General features: G+C 47.4%; 1 long non-coding RNA gene across 1 annotated transcript; it reads left to right on the plus strand.

Annotated features, from left to right (window-relative positions):
• Window positions 1–2,131: 2,131 nt before the first annotated feature.
• Window positions 2,132–12,917, plus strand: LOC139177665 (uncharacterized). Its single transcript, XR_011562208.1, has 2 exons — window positions 2,132–3,145; window positions 5,053–12,917. It is a non-coding gene; the product is annotated as an uncharacterized lncRNA (long non-coding RNA).
• Window positions 12,918–21,535: the final 8,618 nt, after the last annotated feature.

A 21,535-nucleotide genomic window follows, 5' to 3' on the forward strand; every position in this document is an offset into this window, starting at 1 on the left:
AAGGACCGAACAAAGGACCTCCTTGATGATAACTGAAGGGGGGAAATTTTGAGAAAACCAATGCTATTTGTACAACGATCATCATAAATTAACATTTATTCTGTGCTGGCCAAACTCCAGGCACTTGTTGTCCTGAGCTCTCACCATGCATTAAGCAGCCCATTCTGTCATCAGACAGTCCTGCCCCACACGCCCTTCCCTTGGCACCCATGGGGAATGTGCCCCAGGGGTCCCTGTTGATGCTAAGATCCAACGATGCTGAAGCCTCTCGTGGAAACACCTTCTAAGGGAAGAAGTGTGCTTCCCAGGTGGCTCAGTGGTAAGAAATCTGCCTGCAATACAAGAGACCTGGGCTCAGTCCCTGGGTCAGGAAGATCCCCTGAAGGAGGAAATGGCAACCCACTCCGGTGTTCTTACCTGGGAAATCCCATGCACAGAGGAGCCTGACGGGCTGTAGTCCATGGGGTCACAAAAGAGTCAGACACAGCTGAGCAACTAAACAGCAGCAATGAAGTGAATACGCAGACCCTCCACACCTGCAGATTCAACCACAGTGAAAGTCATGGTCGCTCAGCCGTGTCCGACTCTCTGCGACCCCATGGACTGTAGCCCGCCAGGCTCTTCTGTCCATGGGATTCTCCAGGCCAGAATCCTGGAGTGGGAGCCATGCCCTTCTCCAGGGGATCTTCCAGACCCAGGGATCAAACCACGGTCTCCTGCATTGGAGGCAGATTGCTTACCATCTGAGCCAGCAGGGATTCAACGAAGCACAGATCTAAATTTCACGACTGGAAATCCTCAGTGGGCTGAATTCCCAGAAATAAAACCCCAGGACGCGGAGGGTGGGTACTGCACTTGCCCACAGTCAACCACATGAGGCGTGTGAGACCCAGGAACCGAACACAGGCTTTCTCACCCCGACGCTAGTGTCCTGAACCACCCCCCAGCCATAGCACACAGTAGAATGAACTTGCCTCCAGCACTGTCTTGATGAATTGAACTGAGTTAGCTTATCTCACATCGCGACAAATGCACAGAGGTTGGGGCCTCGGTGTAAGTCACATTTTTTGAAAGCATAATCCAGCCAAGTTCCTGGGCGAGTTCTTTTATTCTCCTTCCTTTTCCAGCCCTGAATTTCCCACCTCTTGGGCTTTGGTACTACTTTAGCAGACATGGGGTGAAACTGAAGGAAAAAAAAACAAATGTGAAGAGCACCTTCTAGGAGAAACATAGCATCATTAAAACGCCTACAAGGTGGAAAAGGAGTCGAAACACACTTATTACACACAGATTACACGGCAATTCATCTGAGGCGTTAGATTTTGCAGCAAGGTTGGCATATTTCAAATACTCTTCACTTTGGGTCTCTCCTTTTTGGCCCTTCGTTTTTAACAGCAAAGGTATTGTATGCTTTTGTTTCAGGGGATGATGTAAAGAAGGAAGTAAAGAGGGGAAAAAAAACAGTATTTTCCTGGCTCTACTGTTTTAAAAGCTTTGGATGGCAGGAGCCTGGAAAGGACTCTCAGTTTTTACAAAATACTTCTTGGAAAACATCTTGAATAAGAGGAAAGCCAGGTAGGAACTGTGCAGACAGGAAAAAGGGAGTTCCTACAGAGACAAGCTTGGGCCAACAAAGGAGGACCGAAGTGGGTGGCAGAGGTCTCATCCAGGAGCCTGACAACCAGATTAAAGAGGAGATGTGCCCACGGGACGTTTATTTCCCCAGATTTAAACACAATCCAGGAGCAGAGAAAGAAAAAAAAAATTAACTGAGGTGAAATGCTTTTCCACTCTGCTGAAATGAGGGTTGGAAAGAGAAGTTAGACTGAATCTCAAAAATCCATCGAAAGTTGTTTTTCCTGTATACTCGGGCTTCTGGGCTAAGATTCGATTCACACCTACAGCAGCTCACACAACGGAGTGCAAACCAGGCGCGCACTCCTGGCAGGCTGCTGTCCCCCAAGGTTTCTCAGGGAAGAAGCGAAAGGAAGAGGCTACAGGCCACGAGTCAGGGAAGTTTCTGGACAGCCGAAGGGACGGGCCACACTCTCCTGCCAAGTCAGCCCGGGTGAAAGGACAGCTTGTCTCTTTACAGATGTCCCACAGCAGAGACGGCAGGCGGTTTCGAAACACTTCTTCTCAGGAAAAGGGCCAAAATGTTACATAAAGTTAAAAACCAGTGTGCAGCCTAAACCCCAAGATGAGCGAGCACTGAACCTTCTCTGAAGGCTCTGGGAGCCCTGCTAACCTCCACTTCAGTGCTCCGTGGACGCCAGGCCATAGCTCGCTCTTCTCCTTAAGAGGAGCTAGACAGGCTTCATTTTTAGCCCAAAAAGTGATAGGAGAAATCCATAGAAACGCAGGTGCTGAATCTAGCTCCCCTCTGATTGCAAACATCCCAAAGTGCATCCAATTTCCTACACACTTTTGACTCAATCGATGGCTTGGGGATGGCGCAAGAACAGAAAGGACAACAGAGGTGCCTCCTGCAGACAGAAGATTCTGGGTCCTTACGTGCAAGGTGTGTGTTCCAAGGATCCACAGGAACCGCGGCGCCCAGGAGCTTGTTAGAAATGGATGGTGGACCACACCCCAGGGCACAACAGAGGATTTCTATAGCAGTGAAAATACGCTGTCTGATATTATAATGATAAGTACGTGTCGTTATATCTGCCTGCAATGTGGGAGACCTGGGTTTGATCCCTGGGTCGGGAAGATCTCCTGAAGGAGGACATGGCAACCACTCCAGGGTTCTTGCCTGGAGAATCCCATGGACAGAGGAGCCTGGCAGCTACAGTCCATTGGGTCACAAAGAGTTGGACACGACTGAGCGCATGCATGCGCACACACTCACACACAAACACACACACACACGTCATTATAAATTTGTCCAAACCCATAGGATGCTCAACATCAAGAGTGAACCCAGGGACTTCCCCAGTGGTCCAGTGCAGAAGACTCCCTGCTTCCACTGCAGGGGCTACAGGTTCAATCTCTGGCCGGGGAACTAAGATCATGCATAGCAAATGGCCCGGCCGAAAGATGTTTTTTGAAAAAGAGAGTGAACACAACGGTGAACGAGGGACTTGGAGCGATGGCGATGTGTTAATGTAGGTTTGTCCATTGTACCAAACGTCCTGCTCTGGTGAGTGATAGGGATCTCGGTGGGCGGGGGTGGGGAGGAGGGGCAGGGCTACGGAGAAAACTCTCTGCCTTCCTCTCAACTTTGTTTTCAACCTAAACTTCTCTAAGAAATATTGTTGCTACTGTTGTTTAGTAGCTAAGTTGTGTCCAATTCTTTAAGACCCTATAGACTGTAGCCTGCCAGGGTCCTCTGTCCATGGGATTCTCCAGGCAAGCACACTGGAGTGAGTTGCCGTTTCCTTCTCCAGGGGATCTTCCCGACCCAGGGATCGAACCCAGGTCTCCTGCATTGCAGGCAGATGCTTTGTCCTCTGAGCCACCAGGGAAGTCCAAAATTCATGGGCAGTTCAGCCAGTTCTAGGAAGGAGAGGTTTACATCGATGTTTCTCAAACTTCATTCATTCTAGAAACATTCACTCTTTTTTTAAAAACCATTTCCATATACAACCCTTATACATTATTTTTGCATTAGTCAATTTACAATGAATTTGGTTTCTTTAGAAGCAACCTTCAAGTCAATAAATAAGACCAATGAAATCAGAAATCTGATGGTCTAAGTTGTGTTTTTTTTTTTTCCTAATCCACTTTAAAGGGAGACTATTACTTAGGAAATAAAAACAGTCACACCTGCATAAAAATGTGACTTAGAACTCCAAGAAGCCCCTTCGTTCCCACATTCGCTTCTTATTAGCTCTCAGTGGTAGCTCTGTTTTGACATGGAATCTCTTCACCCAAGTGGTGGGAGCAAAACTTCTCGGCTCCCAGCTCGTCCAGGTCAGTCAGGGACCAGAACTGACAATCGATTTGCCCAAAGTGACGCGCGTGCTGCGAGGTGGGAAGACTAGAGCGCGGCTCTGCCCCGCAGGGCTGAGCGTCCACACCCCACCCCAAGCCCCAGCCGCTCCGGGACTTGGGTCTTGCTCCTGCAGGTGTATAGCACCCCTCCCTTCATGTCAGGATGACTGGTGGGTCTGTACCGCAGAGTGAGGAGAAACTATTCCTGAGTGTCAAGCCTTTCATTTTGCAGCTTTCTGACATCCAAGGGGCCCGATTTCTTTCAGAGCCGCTCATCAAAGTTTCTCTTCACAGAAGCAAAGCCACGTCTTGCTCTTCCTGCCATGCTGCTTGTCACAGAGCAGATTTCAAAGGCTGAGCTTCCCAGGCCAAATTCTATCCTCCTTAAACATGTTTTTTAAAAACAGCTCCTACAAAAGGACTGTGTGAGCAAGCTCCCGTGACTGACAGCCTCTGGCCCAATTATTTCTTCTCAAAGTTTTTTTTTCTCTGTGACTTTCCTGGCGATATTCTAGTGATTCTTGGCAATATTGATTCATGTCTGAGGAACGAGGGTAAATTAGCAGTGTCTTTCCGCTCTGCTCTATGACAAGCATGAGAACATCCTTGCACACTATATTATCAATTCTCAGTTCAACTCTGGAAATACGTTTTGAGGGTCCCAGACAAGCCACAGGTGGTAAATGCTTCCGGGTCACAAGAATTCCATGTGACATATTGCAGTCTTCGCAAAAGAGGGATGTGTCTTTTCCACCCAACAAAAAAGTTGTCAACTTCTATTTTTCTAAATCATGTGTCCTCAGTGGGGGCAAAGTTTGTTCTTGGAGGAGAAAGTATCTTGGCTATGAGAATGGTATGTGGCCCTTCAAAGCTCACCTCAACTCAACAAAATCTTCTTCACCCTAGAATTTAATTTCTCTCATCAGACTGAAATTTAATTTTAATCAATTTAAGTAGTCCATTGAATTTAAAATTCAAGTTTAATTTTTTTTTTCCTTAGGGACAGTGATAATGGTGGCGGGGGGAAAGGTTGAGAAACACTGAAAATGCAATGAAATTGTATTTCAATTGTACTTCTCCTCTGACCTATAAATTCTTCTATTTCCCTCCTAGAGAAAAGATTCCCAAAAGAAGCATTTACACGGAGTTGCTGACAGCACCATCTTTTTTAATGGTGGGAAAACCTGAATGTTCATCAGTTGAAAATGGTTAAAAAAAAGAAGAAGAACGTCTGTATTACGAGAGGCTATGTACGAGTGCTCCTTGGAAGGCAAGCTGTGACAGACCTGGACAGAGGATTATAAAGCAGACATCACTTTGCCAACAAAGGTCTGTAGTCGTGGACTGATGTGAGAGTTGGACCACAAAGAAGGCTAAGTAAGCACTAAAGAATTGGTGCTTCTGAACTGCGGTGTTGGAGAAGACTCTTGAGTCCTTTGGACTGCAAGGATATCAAACCAGTCAACCGTAAAGGAGATCAATTCTAAATATTCATTGGAAGGACTGAAGCTGAAGCTCCAGTACTTTGGCCACCTGATGGAAGAACTGACTCATTGGAAAAGACCCTGATGCTGGGAAAGATTGAGGGCGGGAGGACAAGGGGACGACAGAGGATGAGATGGTTGGATGGCATCACTGACTCACGGACATGAGTTTGCGCAGACTCCGGGACACGGCAAAGGACAGGAAATCTTGACGTACTTCCAGCTCCTGGGCTCACAGAGAATCGGACACAACTTAGCGACTGAACAACAGCAAAGGACACGCTGGCGTTTTCTGTTCCTCCTGGAAGTAAATGAGACGCTCCCAATAAAGTCACAGCACAAAGTTTACTTATCACTTTGAATTTTCTGTCTACTTATTGAAAAAGCTGCTTTAGACATCAGCGATTGTTTATCACAGATTCCTCATGTGTCTTAATGAGAAAGAAAATATAAGAGATATAAAGTGTTCAGAGTCTGAATGATCTAAATTGTTTTTCAATTCGAGTCAGCAACCATCACATTTCTCCAAAATCACCCGTCAAGCGACCAACGATTCTCCTCCAGGATTTTCTTTTAACGCTGACACCCGTTCTGCAGCTTTTGATGTCGGCGCTTTCTTGATCAGCAACAATCCATCACAACAACCTTTCATGGCTTTGAAATTTTCTTCATCCAGTCTGTGGAACTTCACAATTTCTCCTGCCTTCAATCACATGGCTTAGCATGGGATAATAAAAGGAAAAAAGCCCTCTTGTGTGCATTTCCAAAATAAATAAATAAATAACAGCTTTATCAACTTAAGAATCCCTTCCTTAGGTCTCATGAAGCAGTCATCATCTGGCAAGAAAAAAAAACACATGGAACCGTGATCATTTCTCTAATGACGAAAACTTGCTTCACAAATATGCAATTTATGCACCAGCTGGCAATAATTGTAAGATGCATCACTGATTTCAAAGATGTTAAAATATGTACTATATACACCCTAGAATTAATGACATATAGTGTCTTACTTGGGGCTTCCCAGGTGGCACATTCGTAAAGAATCCACCTGCCCACGTGGAGGACACAAGAGACTCGGGTTCGATCCCTGGGTCAGGAGGATTCCCTGGAGTAGGAAATGGCAACCCAGTCCAGTATTCTCGCTGGAGAATTCCATGGACAGAGGAGCCTGGATACATTAAGTGTCCTGTTTGAGCCTCCCAGCAGCCCTGTGAAGTAATTACTGTGTTTACAGACGAAGAGGCTGAAACATAACTAGTGAAAAGAACTCTCCCAAGGTCACAGAGCCATCGAGCGAACACAGATACTCAACTCCAGAATCTTCTGACGCTATACCCAGAGCACATGACCTCCGCACTCTGGCTTCTCAAGTCAGCAGAGTCATCTTCATCCCTGGCACCATTATCAACACGATGGTCATTGTCACCACCAGTCGTCCTGGGCATAGCCCTCATCATCAAAGTCACAGTGAGACAGACGGGGCCTCGGACTCTGCTGCACTGCCTGCGCCTGGACGGACGTCTCCCTCAGCAACAAAGCGCAAAGTGACCATGAAAGTGCTGCTCAGCTCAGCCACGTCCAACTCTGTGGCCCCATGGACTGTAGCCCACCCGGCTCCTCTCTCCTTGGAATCCTGCAGGCAAGCAGTTGGAGTGGGTTGTCATTGCCTTCTCCAGGGGATCTTCCTGCCCCAGGGATCGAACTCCCGTCTGCATTGCAGGCAGATTCTTTACCATCTGAGCCACCAAGGGACTGAAAATATTTATAAATACATGCATGCGTAGTTGGGGCAAATGCTGGACAATGAGATACAAAGAGACCAAGAAGTCCAACTGCCACTTCTGAAGAGCCAGGAGCGAAAGCAGAGTGCCCCCTGCACACAACACCACATCAGGGGTGGGCAAAACACCCAAGCCACCCCTCCGTCCTGATTCCTGGACACCTCTCTACCCTGACCCCAGGTAAAAACCAGCTCAGCCCGCCTGAGTGGGCAAGGAAGCCTGTTACTTGTTCTTGCTCCTTCCTGCTGCAGCAAGGGCCCCGTAAAGCCTTGCCTGAATGTCCTGTCCAGCCTCTTATCAATTTCTATTGATTAAGGAGGCCAAGAACCCTGGTCGGTAATGACAGTAATCAGCAGCATTGTCGTCACCATCGTAGCTAATATTTACTGAGCACCTATTTACCGTGTGCTAGGTTCTATGCTAAAGTTCAGTTCAGTTCAGTCACTCAGTCGTGTCCGACTCTTTGCGACCCCATGAATCGCAGCATGCCAGGCCTCCCTGTCCATCACCAACTCCTGGAGTTCACTCAGACTCACATCCATCGAGTCAGTGATGCCATCCAGCCATCTTATCCTCTGTCGTCCCCTTCTCCTCCTGCCCCCAATCCCTCCCAGCATCAGAGTCTTTTCCAATGAGTCAACTCTTCACATGCCAAAGTTAGCATAACTACCCTATAGATACATTTATTATAGCTTCATTCTACAAGCACTGATAGTAAGACTCAACAGGATCAAGTAACTTGTTTAACATCATTCATCTGAGGCCCAAATTCATACCCTGGCCATCTGACTGTAGATACCACACTCATAACTACTAAGGATTAAGTACAGGACCCAGCAAACTGTAGGCATTCAGTAAATGATGCGTATACTTGTGCCTAGCCCAGTGACTGGTATGTGGAAAATAAACAATTATAACAACAGTAGGGGCTCCCCTGGTGGTTCAGTGGTAAAGAATTCACCTGCAGTGCAGGAGACCCGGGTTCAATCCCTAGGTAGGGAGGATCCCCTGGAGGAGGGCATGGCTACCCACTCCAGTACTCCTGCCTGGAGAATCCCATGGACAGAGGAGCCTGGAGGGCTACAGTCCATGGGGTCGCAAAGGGTTGGACATACTGAGGAACTAACACTGAGAGCCTTCCACTCTCCGATGGCAAGATGTGGGGCCACCGTAAGCTGGATGGAGACACACGCAACGTCCAGCGTCTTTACCACGTGTCTCTGGTCCCTAAGGCAGGACTCACCCCACAGCAAATGCTCATTTGTTTTCCCCTACGTGTGATGCTTTGTTCACTTCAAACTCCCTGTTACAAAAGCACAACCTTTGCCACCTCTCAAACTCGATGTAAACACACCCAAACGCAACGTCCTCTCCTCACTTGCTCCTCCTTTTTCTTAGAAGGTCCTTCAGCTGCCTCCAAGTTCTTCAGGGGCCCAGGCGCACCCTCCACTATGGTTGGAAACTCTGACCACTCTCCTGAATTCTGCCTGAGTCAGCCTCTTCCCCAGCCTCCCTTCATCCTGGCCCATCCTACACACTGCTTCCCAGAAATGTACAGGGTTGAAAAAGCCTGACTCCATGTGGATCTCCTTCTTCTACTTTAGCTTTTGTGCTCTGTTGCCTGGGCTGAGTCATCCTGACTCGGCACCTTCTGTACAAGAATGCTGCCTATAGCCTGAGATATATGGGACAGCCTGTTCCCAAGGCTCTGACCTTTAAGGGTGTAACACTTTTCCATTCATACAGAGATAGAGAGCTGCAGAACAGAAAATAACATTTGTCTTGTTGGAGGTTTACGGGAAGATCTAGACCTGACCTAGGTGGACAGCTGCAAGAACAAAGCATTCCAGCACCAAGAAGTTTGTACCAACCAACCCCACACCCCTTCTCGCCTGGCCTTTAAAAATGCTTTCCTGAAACCCTGTGGGGAGTCTGGGCTTGGGGACAGCAGCCACCCGTCTCCTTGCATGGCCCTGCTATAAACCTTTCTCTGCTTCCAACTGATGTTCCATTTTGTTCGACCTCTTGCGTTGGGCACATGAATTTGTGTTCAGTAACAAAACCCACGGAGAAGGCAATGGCACCCCACTCCAGTGCTGCTGCCTGGCAAATCCCATGGATCAGGGAGCCTGGTGGGCTGCAGTCCATGGGGTAGCGAAGAGTCGGACACAACTGAGCGACTTCACTTTCACTTTTCACTTTCATGCATTGGAGAAGGAAATGGAAACCCACTCCAGTGTTCTTGTCTGGAGAATCCCAGGGACGGGGGAGCCTGGTGGGAGCGACTTAGCAGCAGCAGCAGCAACAAAACCCAACTATTCACTCCGATGCTTAAAAATGCGCCATGGCTCCTTACCTCCCATCTGCTACTGCTAAGTCCCTTCAGTCGTGTCCGACTTCGCGACCCCATGGACTGCAACCTACCAGGCTCCTCCGTCCATGGGATTTTCCAGGCAAGAGTACTGGAGTGGGGTGCCATTGCCTGCCGTCTAATAAAGACCAAATCCCTTAATGAAGCTTGGGAAGGCCCCTTCTAGCTCCTCCCAAGCTCAGTTTCCCCCGTCTCTTCGCCCTGTCGGGAACACCACCCGCCCTACGCTCTTGCGTCTCTGTGGGTCTCTCCATGCCCAGCGCTGCTTCGCTCTCACGCGAGGTCACAAGTCGCTTGAACCCCAGCACATGTGCTGTTTACCTTTACGCCTGCCTGGGCCGCCGCACACAATACGAGCGCCTGGTTTGGGGAGGGGCACTTAATACACAGCCTACAGGAAGGACATCTACTAGATTCACACTCAGGGCTCTCTCTCCCCACTCGGTGACTCCACCCCAGGGAAGGGGAAGATGACCCGGCTGACTCACGAGTTTGGCAAAAGGATCTGAATGTGCTCAGCTCAGCATCCCTTCCTCCATCCTCCCTTTGAGGAAACAGCCACTTATACTTAACCTGTATTCGCGCTGAATTCTCTTTTCTTTTTGGCCATCCAGAAAGTTTATTCAGGCAGGATCATTCCAGCAGAGAAGACTTCCACTTTGCGGGAGGGATGGAAGTTTGAACGAGGGATATGTAAACAAACTTACCGGCCAGATTAGCTCCTGCCCTCTGACAGAGCGCTTTGTGAGTAAGAAAGGTGATATTTTTATCTCCATCTGTCTGCTTCTTATAACAATTTTTCAACTCTTTCCAATTAAGGCAGGTTAGAGGGATGTTATGTTTTAGGTTGTCTTAAGACCTAGTGTCTCGTACAGACAGTGTGTGTCTTACATGTGTCCTTGATTTAACTGACTTGAATTCCTTCCCAAAGACTTATTTTCAGCTTTCTTATCCTGAGTGAGATTGAGCAAACAAAGCCTTACTTTATAAATAGTACAGCAGCGAGATGGCATCTTTCAGCTGAGGAAACTGAAACATTTGGGGTTTGAGAAACATCATTTGTTATTTCACAAATAGCAGGCGGTTGGGAAAAGCCAAAAATGGATTTTCCATGTCAAATTTCTCTTCATCTATAAATCCGTCCCTTCTTGGGGAAATTTATAGGTTTCTGGCTTCCTTTTCCCAATGGTCATCAAATTTAATTTCCCAGGAGCTTTTTTTTTTTCTTTCTCTTTTTAATTTCTACTCAAAACTTGTAAAATTTTCCTGATTCTTGATGTTCCATATCTTTTAGCTTATTCCTTCCTTCCACCTCCACTCTCCACTTTTATTCCTCTATAAATTCTAGAGATGACCAGACCTCCTGCTTCTCTAAGATCTATGTTGAGCCTTTGTATTTAACATCTCAAAACATCTGCCAACATTTTCATCCTTCTCTCCAGCCTCTGATTATACATATGCCTCTCTCCCTCCAAAGTGAGCTTTTGACTTCTACCTTCCGTTGAACCCAGGAGACCCCCTTTCCTCCATTCCTCTTGCATCCTTTCTATCTCATTTTCTCCCCTGGCTCCTCCCCGCCTGCCTGTAAACATACCCAGATCCCCTCATTTTGAAAAACCTCTCATTTTTCACTCTGTTCCTTGCCCACCTCTAGCTGCTTCCCTCTGCTCCATTCACTATCAAAGCTCTAAAAACCTCATCACACAGGTTCTACCTGAATTTCCACGTCACTGAACTGTTCCACGATTCCATGACCTTTTGCTTCCAACCCAAGCATTCAATGGAAAGAATTACTCTTAAAGTTCACCAGCATTTTGTTTATTGACACATTCTTCAGCCTTTACTCAGTCCTAATTCTTCTTGATTTCGTTGCTTCTTTCAACACCGATGGCCACTGTCCACCCTACCAACACCAGCAGCTTATTTACGTGTCTTTCGTCTTAGTCTAGTATTCTTTCTCTCAGAACTGGGATCCAGTCCTGAGTCCTGATAAACTTCACAGCAAGCACTCCTGGTTGCCAGTTGACAGCGAGAGGCGCAGGGATGAGCGGGTGGGCCGTTTCTGATCCAGGGTAAAGGGGAGACCTCTTAGGAGCTCAGGGAAACATTTTGTTTCCTGTAAGAGAGAGGCCCAGGGAGAAAAGCACTTTTTTCCTGCCCATCCCTTTTTCCTTGGGATGTTGTCACATAAGAACATGAAGTCCTGAGCTGTGCCACCTTGTCACCAAGCAGGAAGGTCAACAGAAGAGCACGGAAGCCAAGACTGTTTCTGACATGAAGGAAAGCTTCCAAGTCAATGCTGTAACTTCTGACGTGTTTGAGTAACAATAGGTCTAGATGTAAGTAATAACTATTGGCTATATTTCTATTACTTGCAGCCAAATACATTGAAACATTCTTCCAAAATGCACTGCCTCATCCACTCTCAGAGAATAGGTTGTAGTGTCTAAGCTGACATCATCAAAATCCTTATTTCCGAATGTCTATCCCACCCTCAACTCCCCAGATCCTAGATGTTTCCACTCGGATTCTCACACCATCAGCTTGAAGCGGCGTGTTCAAATCCACACTGATCAGTTTCCCCCTAAAGTCAGCCAGCCTTCAGTCACCTTCATAAAGACTAAGAAGCCCTTTGGGCTTTATTAGAAGAATGTGCATCTCCAACCAGCTAGTTGCAGTGGGGGAGGCAGCCAATGTGCAGACACGACAGACAGAATTCAGTGTTCCTGTCTTATGGGGCTTATCTCTGTCTGGGTGTGCTAGGGATTTCACGATGGATTTGGGTATAAAGGCGTGGATGACACACAGGATACCCAGCAAGAAGTGGCCAAAGATAACGCTGAAATGAAGACCATCAGGGGGCCACGAGAGATGCCTTCCTAAAGAGCGAGGCTTTGGGAGTGAAGATCCTGTCAGATTGTAAGCGGTGGAACAGCGGGATCAGATTTACATTTTTCAGAAATAGCTTCAGCGACAGCATGAAGAATGGATCAGAAGATGAAAGCCTGAGATACCGGAGCTCTCAAGGCAGTTAACTGAGCCAAGCAGCAGTTGCCAAGATCCCTTCTTAGCTGAGGTAGCCCTGCCAACGACGGAGCAAAGCATGGTGAAAACCCCCACCGACACAGGACGCCTCCACCAGGCACTCCTGACTCCAGAGCTCTCTGAGGGGCTTGGAGATGGTCAGAGCTGCCTTGCAGTCAGATGGCCCCCTCTGCCCAGGAAATCTTGTGCACTTAGCCTCTGCATCCCAGAGAACCCAGCTGATACCACATACATGAGTTAACACCTATTATTTGATTTGGTTAAATAAGCATTTAATAAACATTAAAAAGGTGACAGGCTGGTGATTTCCTCAACTAACTAAGACTACCTAATACAGCAATTCTTACTCAAAGCAATTCACTTTCTATTAATTAATGTGCTCCGTCCTCCCTGGTTCTTTGCTTCTCTTAACTTAGAATATAACCACATCCCAGCAATATTCTCTCCAAAATATCATCCATTTCTGTTGTCCTACTTTGTTCTTAAATTTTACCTTGCAATCAAATATTACACAGGAAAAATAAACAGGGATGAATCAATCAGTCACGGCTAACAGAATTCATCCAAGCCCCTTTATGCATGTCATTACTTATTATTTCCCAGATTCAACTATATTCGACATAAACCACAATCATTCAACACAGAACTCCATATGGCAAAAGGTCTGTATGGTGAGATGAACATACAAGGCATGTATTATGTCTGTTCCCAGGACATCATGGTCACAAGCATTGCCAATAGGAGTAACTGAAAAGATTCTTGTTTCTGAGAATCAAACCGTTTAGTTAACAAAGACAGAGATTCATTTTCTCTTTCTTCCTTTTATGCCAATCATCACTGATCCCAGATTAATCTTCCAAGAAAAGCACATAGAACTACAAATATGTTGGCATTTCCTTCTTACAAGGAAAACATCAAAGTAGGTAAAAATCTGCTTTCTCAGATTCTAGAGAGCCAGTACTGTATTACTGGTATCCTATTCAACTTTCAGGGGTCAGCAACCTACCAACCTTGGACCTAACCTGGCCCACCACTTGTTTTTATGTATAAAGTTTTATTGAAACACAGAGATGTAGTGAGTTTATGTATTGTCTCTGGCTGCTTTCCTACATCAATGACAGTGTTGAATCATTGCAACGAAGACCATCGAGCCATAAAGCCTAAAATAGTTATTATCTGGCCCTTAACAACAACAACAATAAATATTGCCTTAGTTAAAACAGCGTGGTATTTACTCTCATATTGGGTATTTATTCAATCATCATTTTTCATTCATAATATTTTAACTGACATTTTAACATCATTGCTAATGTGTCAACCTGAAATTAGCAATGATTTTTGAAGATCACAATGAATGCTCTCCTTTACTTTTGATTAATCAGTTCAGTTCAGTTCAGTCGTTCAGTCGTGTCTGACTCTTTGAGACCCCATGAATTGCAGCACACCAGGCCTCCCTGTCCATCACCAACTCCCAGAGTTCACTCAAACTCACATCCAACGAGTCGGTGATGCCATCCAGCCATATCATCCTCTGTCGTCCCCTTCTCCTCCTGCCCCCAATCCCTCCCAACATCACAGTCTTTTTCAATGAGTCAACTCTTCGCATGAGGTGGCCAAAGTACTGGAGTTTCAGCTTTAGCATCATTCCTTCCAAAGAAATCCCAGAGCTAATCTCCTTCAGAATGGACTGGTTGGATCTCCTTGCAGTCCAAGGGACTCTCAAGAGTCTTCTCCAACACCACAGTTCAAAAGCATCGATTCTTTGCTCTCAGCTTTCTTCACAGTCCAACTCTCACATCCATACATGACCACAGGAAAAACCATAGCCTTAACTAGACAGACGTTTGTTGGCAAAGGAATGTCTCTGCTTTTGAATATGCTATCTAGGTTGGTTATAACTTTCCTTCCAAGGAGTAACCGTCTTTTAATTTCATGGCTGCAGTCACCATCTGTAGTGATTTTGGAGCCCAAAAAAATAAACTCTGACACTGTTTCCACTGTTTCCCCATCTATTTGCCATGAAGTGATGGGACCGGATGCCATGATCTTCGTTTTCTGAATGTTGAGCTTTAAGCCAACTTTTTCACTCTCCACTTTCACTTTCATCAAGAGGCTTTTGAGTTCCTCTTCACTTTCTGCCATAAGGGTGGTGTCATCTGCATATCTGAGGTTATTGATATTTCTCCCAGCAATCTTGATTCCAGCTTGTGCTTCTTCCAGTCCAGCGTTTCTCATGATGTACTCTGCATATAAGTTAAATAAACAGGGTGACAATATACAGCCTTGATGTACTCCTTTTCCTATTTGGAACCAGTCTGTTGTTCCATGTCCAGTTCTAACTGTTGCTTCCTGACCTGCATATAGGTTTCTCAAGAGGCAGGTCAGGTGGTCTGGTATTCCCATCTCTTTCAGAATTTTCCACAGTTGATTGTGATCCACACAGTCAAAGGCTTTGGCATAGTCAATAAAGCAGAAATAGATGTTTTTCTGGAACTCTCTTCTTTTTCGATGATCCAGCAGATGTTGGCAATTTGATCTCTGGTTCCTCTGCCTTTTCTAAAACCAGCTTGAATATCTGGAAGTTCACGGTTCACACAGTGCTAAAGCCTGGCTTGGAGAATTTTGAGCATTACTTTACTAGCATGTGAGATGAGTGCAACTGTGTGGTAGTTTGAGCATTCTTTGGCATTGCCTTTCTTTGGGATTGGAATGAAAACTGACCTTTTCCAGTCCTGTGGCCACTGCTGAGTTTTCCAAATTTGCTGGCATATTGAGTGCAGCACTTTCACGGCATCATCTTTCAGGATTTGAAATAGCTTCACTGGAATTCCATCACCTCCACTAGCTTTGTTCGTAGTGATGCTTTCTAAGGCCCATTTGACTTCACATTCCAGGATGTCTGGCTCTAGGTGAGTGATCACACCATCGTGATTATCTTGGTCGTGAAGATCTTTTTTGTACAGTTCTTCTGTGTATTCTTGCCACCTCTTCTTAATATCTTCTGCTTCTGTTAGGTCCATACCATTTCTGTCTTTTTATTGAGCCCATCTTTGCATGAAATGTTCCCTTGGTATCTCTAATTTTCTTGAAGAGATCTCTAGTCTTTCCCATTCTGTTGTTTTCCTCTATTTCTTTGCATTGTTCACTGAGGAAGGCTTTCTTATCTCTTCTTGCTATTCTTTGGAACTCTGCATTCAGATGCTTATATCTTTCCTTTTCTCCTTTGCTTTTTGCTTCTCTTCTTTTCACAGATATTTGTAAGGCCTCCCCAGATAGCCATTTTGCTTTTTTGCATTTCTTTTCCATGCGGATGGTCTTGATCCCTGTCTCCTATACAGTGTCACGAATTTCCATCCATAGTTCATCAGGCACTCTATCTATCAGATCTAGTCCCTTAAATCTATTTCTCACTTCCACTGTATAATCATAAGGGATTTGATTTAGGTCATACCTGAATGGTCTAGTGGTTTTCCCTCCTTTCTTCAATTTAAGTCTGAATTTGGTAATAAGGAGTTCATGGTCTGAGCCACAGTCAGCTCCTGGTCTTGTTTTTGCTGACTGTATAGAGCTTCTCCATCTTTGGCTGCAAAGAATATAATCAATCTGATTTCAGTGTTGACCATCTGGTGATGTCCATGTATAGAGTCTTCTCTTGTGTTGTTGGAAGAGGCTGTTTGCTATGACCAGTGCGTTCTCTTGGCAAAACTCTATTAGCCTTTGCCCTGCTTCATTCCGTACTCCAAGGCCAAATTTGCCTGTTACTCCAGGTGTTTCCTGACTTCCTACTTTTGTATTCCAGTCCCCTATAATGAAAAGGACATCTTTTTTTTCTTACCCAAGTAAGACGGTAGGTGTTGCGAGCAGGCATCAGAGGGCAGACACACTGAAACCATAATCACAGAAAACTAGTCAATCTAATCACACTAGGACCACAGCCTTGTCTAACTCAATGAAACTAAGCCATGCTGTGTGGAGCCACCCAAGACGGCGGGTCATGTGGAGAGGTCTGACAGAATGTGGCCCCTGGAGAAGGGAATGACAAACCACTTCAGTATTCTTGCCTTGAGAACCCCATGAACAGTATGAAAAGGCAAAATGATAGGATACTAAAAGAGGAACTCCCCAGGTCGGTAGGTGCCCAATATGCTACTGGAGATCAGTAGAGAAATAACTCCAGAAAGAATGAAGGGATGGAGCCAAAGCAAAACAATACCCAGTTGTGGATGTGACTGGTGATAGAAGCAAGGTGCGATGCTGTAAAGAGCAATATTGCATAGGAACCTGGAATGTCAGGTCCATGAATCAAGGCAAATTGGAAGTGGTCAAACAGGAGATGGCAAGAGTGAACGTCAACATTCTAGGAATCAGCGAACTGAAATGGACTGGAATGGGTGAATTTAACTCAGATGACCATTATATCTACTACTGCGGGCAGGAATCCCTTAGAAGAAATGGAGTAGCCATCATGGTCAACAAAAGAGTCCAAAATGCAGTACTTGGATGCAATCTCAAAAACGACAGAATGATCTCTGTTCGTTTCCAAGGCAAATCATTCAATATCACAGTAATCCAAGTCTATGCCCCAACCAGCAACGCTGAAGAAGCTGAAGTTGAACAGTTCTATGAAGATCTACAATACCTTTTAGAACTAACACCCAAAAAAGACGTCTTTTTGATTAATAGGTGATTATTATTTTTCAGTGAACCTAATCTTTAAAAAAAATCTACATCCCAGAAGACATTTAGAATTTTGAGTTGCAGTCAATATTTATCCATGTTTTAGGCTAGCTTTAAACTTTAAGCTTTAAAACAAAAAGAGATTAATCTCCAAATGAGGCTGGAAATAAAACTACAGCCTTAAGAAAAATTAAAAGATAATTTTCCCCTAACTGCCATGTTTTCCTGTCTTTCCTCTTGGAAAGATCGCCTCTCTAAATACAAGATGTCAGCCTTTTAAAATGCCTTTCATCCCCAGATCTTTTGACATCACAGACCTTCTTTTTTTAATGGAGCAACATCTTCCTAGGAACTTCTCAATGAATCATAGCCTGAGAATGAAGAGGAAACGGAGGAGGTCTGCCCTGAAACAAAGTGACACAGGGAGGCTCCAGCCTTGATCCGGACTCTAGGCAGTGAGGGCTGCACAGGCCACAAGTCTGTTCAGTAAAGACTTACTGAGCACGAACTGTGAGTTGGATCTTCTACGGAGGAATTGTCTGCAAGACACCAAACCTTTCAGTCTTTTTCTACTTCTATATAGAAATATATGCAAAAATATATTTTAATGGGTAATAATGTATAAGTTGCAATTATTACATCTTTTTACCTGATAATATAGACACATTTTCATGAAAATAAATAAATAGAGGAGCTTCCCCAATGGCTCAGAGGTAACGATTCTGCCTGGCGATGCAGGAGACACGGGTTCAATTCCTGATCTTGGAAGATCCCACATACTGCAGAGCAACCAAGTCTGAGCGCCACCACTGCTGAGCGGGTGCTCTAGAGCCTGGGAGCCTCAGCTGCTGACGCCCGAGTGCCCTGGAGCACATGCTGCACGACAGGAGGCGTCATCGCCTGTACTGCAGGAGAGGGCAGCCCCTGCCTGCTACAACTGGAGGTAAGCCTGCACAGCAACAGAGATCCAGCCCAGCCAAAAATAAACAAACAAAATTATTTAAAATAAAATTATTTTAAAATAAAATAGAGCTTCATTTTATAGATGAACCATCATTTTTCTTAAGTAGTTCTCAATTTTGGAACATTGAGTTTATTTCCTTTTTTCTTCCCTATACAGCCATAACCATTCTTTATCTAAATACTCATGTACACCTTTGATGACTTCCTTAAATTTTTTAAAATGGAATTTAGAGGCCAAAGTCTGTGCCGACGATGCTGGATGCTTGGGGCTGGTGCACTGGGACGACCCAGAGGGATGGTATGGGGAGGGAGGAGGGAGGAGGGTTCAGGATGGGGAGCACATGTATACCTGTGATGGATTCATTTTGATATTTGGCAAAACTAATACAATTATGTAAAGTTCAAAAATAAAATAAAATTTAGAAAAAAAAAAAAAGAAGTCTGTGCCGATTGTCAATTTCTTATCTCCGTTCCAAATCTGTTCCTCTTCCCCCTGCCTTGTGAAACCAGAGCCGGACCCTGTACACGTTTCTCCTCCACCAGCTGGCACCACGCGGGGCTTTGTCAGCAGAGGCTGTTGGAGAAACCCCGCAAGCCAGTGGTGGTAGAAAGACTACGGGTCCTGGCACACAGCGGCTGGAGACAGCACGGGTGTGTGAAGTGAGGGGCCACAGGTGAGGCTGGCGAGGAAGCCCGGGCCGAGACGCGGAGACCCGGAGCCGGAGCAGAAGGGAACGCGTATTTCCAAGAGGGAGAAGCAGCGGCTTAGACAGACCTTGAGGCTGGTGACACGCACTGCCCATCCCGCCCCTAGATTTCTCTCTGCCCACAGCCGCCGCCACACTTAATATCTGGCTTCCACGTGCAGTTTGCCCTTGACCTTTATGTAGCAGAGGAAAACGTGTTTAGACAGTTTCTACTTGAGTTAGGAATATTGCTTCCTGAATGGAGCTCAGACAAAATGGGTGTGGAAGGAGGGAAGTCGTAAGACTCGTGATGGCTCCGCGCCCACACCCTTTGCCAGCCCGGAAACGCAAACCACACTTCCTCCTCGTTGTTACCGACTCAACGCCGACGGGTGCCTGACTCCTTCATCCTGGCCAGGAGGCCTAATTAGGCACGTCCGAAGCGTCTTAGAAACTGGAGACCTGCTTGAATATGATTGCGAAAAAGAAGGTGGTTCCAAAACCCTAAAACTCCCGCCAGCATCCTCAGCTGAGCAGAGCAGCTGGCGATGGGATCATCCGGGCACCCCTCGCATGGACGCGGCTCCGCAGGCCACCACGTTGTATTGCTGACCACGGTCCTTTTCTGGCGTCTTCCTTTTCAGTACTTTCCTGTCTTCGTCCCTCTCATGAACAGTCTCCAACCTTCCCCAGTGTATGACAGGAACTAAGAAGCAATCGTATTTCTGACAAACACATCTCTCACACTCACCACGTGCTGGGGGCTGTTCAAAGCGGGTTATATACTTAAAGTCCCTTAGTGAAAGTGAAAGCCGCTCAGTCATGTCCAACTCTTTGCCATCCCGTGGGGTAAACAGTCCATGGAATTCTCCAGGCCAGAATACTGGAGTGGGTAGCCATTCCCGCCTCCAGGGGATCTTCCCAACCCAGGGATCGAACCCAGGTCTCCCGAATTGCAGGCGGATTCTTTACCAGCTGAGCCACTTTAAGCCACACAGTCACCCTATGGGTATGTGTGTGTGTGTGTGTGTGTGTGTGTGTGTGTGTTCTTCACTTAGTTGTGTCTGACTCTGTAACCCCATGGACTGCATCCTGCCAGGTTCCTCTGTCCATGGGATTCTCCAGGCAAGAATACTGGAGTGGGTTGCCATTTCCTCCTCCAGGGGATCTTCCTGACTCAGGGATCTTACCCCAGTCTCCTGTATTGCAGGCGGATTCCTTATGGCCTGAGCCACCAGGGAAGCCCAACCCTGTGGGGTAAGCTCTATTATTAGCTTCATTAACAGATGATGGGGCTGGCAGAGGCCACAGGGATCTCCCACCAAGCCACAGGGGGAGGAACTCGAATCTGAACCCACAAGCCCAAGTGCGTCTGAGAGTTCTGACTCCAGGAGGGCAGGAGGGGGTTAGAGAGCCAAGTTCACAGAAGGAGGACGTTCTGTGCCTGGGCGGGCAGCTCCTGGCAAAGATGCCTCTTCATACCCAGGAAGGGCTTCGGGGTGGGGGGGTGGGGTGCTGCCTCCGCCGTCAGACCAGCATGTCTCCATCCCACCAGCTCATTAAACGGAGGAGCCAGGAGTTCAGGGCCGGGCAACCACCTCGCCCTCCGTCTTCCTCAAAGGGAAAAGGGGTGGGAAGGGGTGTGAATGACCTCACAGGATACCAGGGGAAAGCCTAACACAGTCCTTCAGTGATTCATTTGGGCGGACCCGCTTTCGCACCCAGCTGAGCACGAAGTTCGGAGTGGGGTCAGCTGGAGGGCCCGCTCCTTCGCGAAAGGACACATTCCCGCTCCGTAGACGCGGGCACAGCGGGGACCGCGCTCCATCCAGACAGGAAGTCGGCAAGACTTCTTTTCAAAGGTCAAACTTTTTCCCTGGCTGAGCGCGGCTGTTTCCTGAGCGCCTACTACGCGCCGAACACCGGACACGCGGTCTTTCTGGATCTGGACGGGGCTCTGCGGGAAGACGCAGAGAGCGAAAGGGCCACACACACGCACGCACACACACCTGGCAGCTCTTAAGGGGAAAGGCTCTCAGGGAGCTGTCTTGTTTCTAGGAAATAAACACGAAAATCGAAGGTCTCTCGTGCGCAGCTTCGAGCCCCCTCAAGCGCTTGGCTGAGCCCCGAGCGGGGCCCGCGCGCGTCCGGGGCGAGAGGCCGGCGCGCGGTGGCCGGGCGACCAGGTGGCCGGGCAGGGCCGGAAGAGGGCCCGGAGTCGGCGGGCGGGCGGGCGGCGCCGGGGGCAGGTGCCAGCGGCAGTGGGCGGGGGCGGCGGCGTCACCCCTCCCCCGGGGGCCGGGCGCGCACACCAACTCGGCCCGAAGAGCCGGGGGCACGGGCGTCCCCGCCGCCCGCCGGAGGAGCCGGAGCGACCGCATCCTCCGGAGAGACGCCCCGCGCTCCGCGGCCGCCCTCCGCCGCCGCCGCCGCCGGGAGGCGAGCGCCGCCCGTCCCCGCGGCCCGGCGCCCCGATCCTCCACCTGCCGCGGCTCCCGGGGCGCAGAGGGTGTGAGAAGCAGGGGCCCGGGGACACCGGCCTCCGGCGGCCACTGGGCGCGGAGAGGGACCGCCGCCCCCGCCCGC

Source organism: Bos indicus, chromosome 19 (genome assembly GCF_029378745.1).
Source record: "Bos indicus isolate NIAB-ARS_2022 breed Sahiwal x Tharparkar chromosome 19, NIAB-ARS_B.indTharparkar_mat_pri_1.0, whole genome shotgun sequence".
In the NCBI taxonomy this organism is placed as follows: domain Eukaryota; kingdom Metazoa; phylum Chordata; class Mammalia; order Artiodactyla; family Bovidae; genus Bos; species Bos indicus.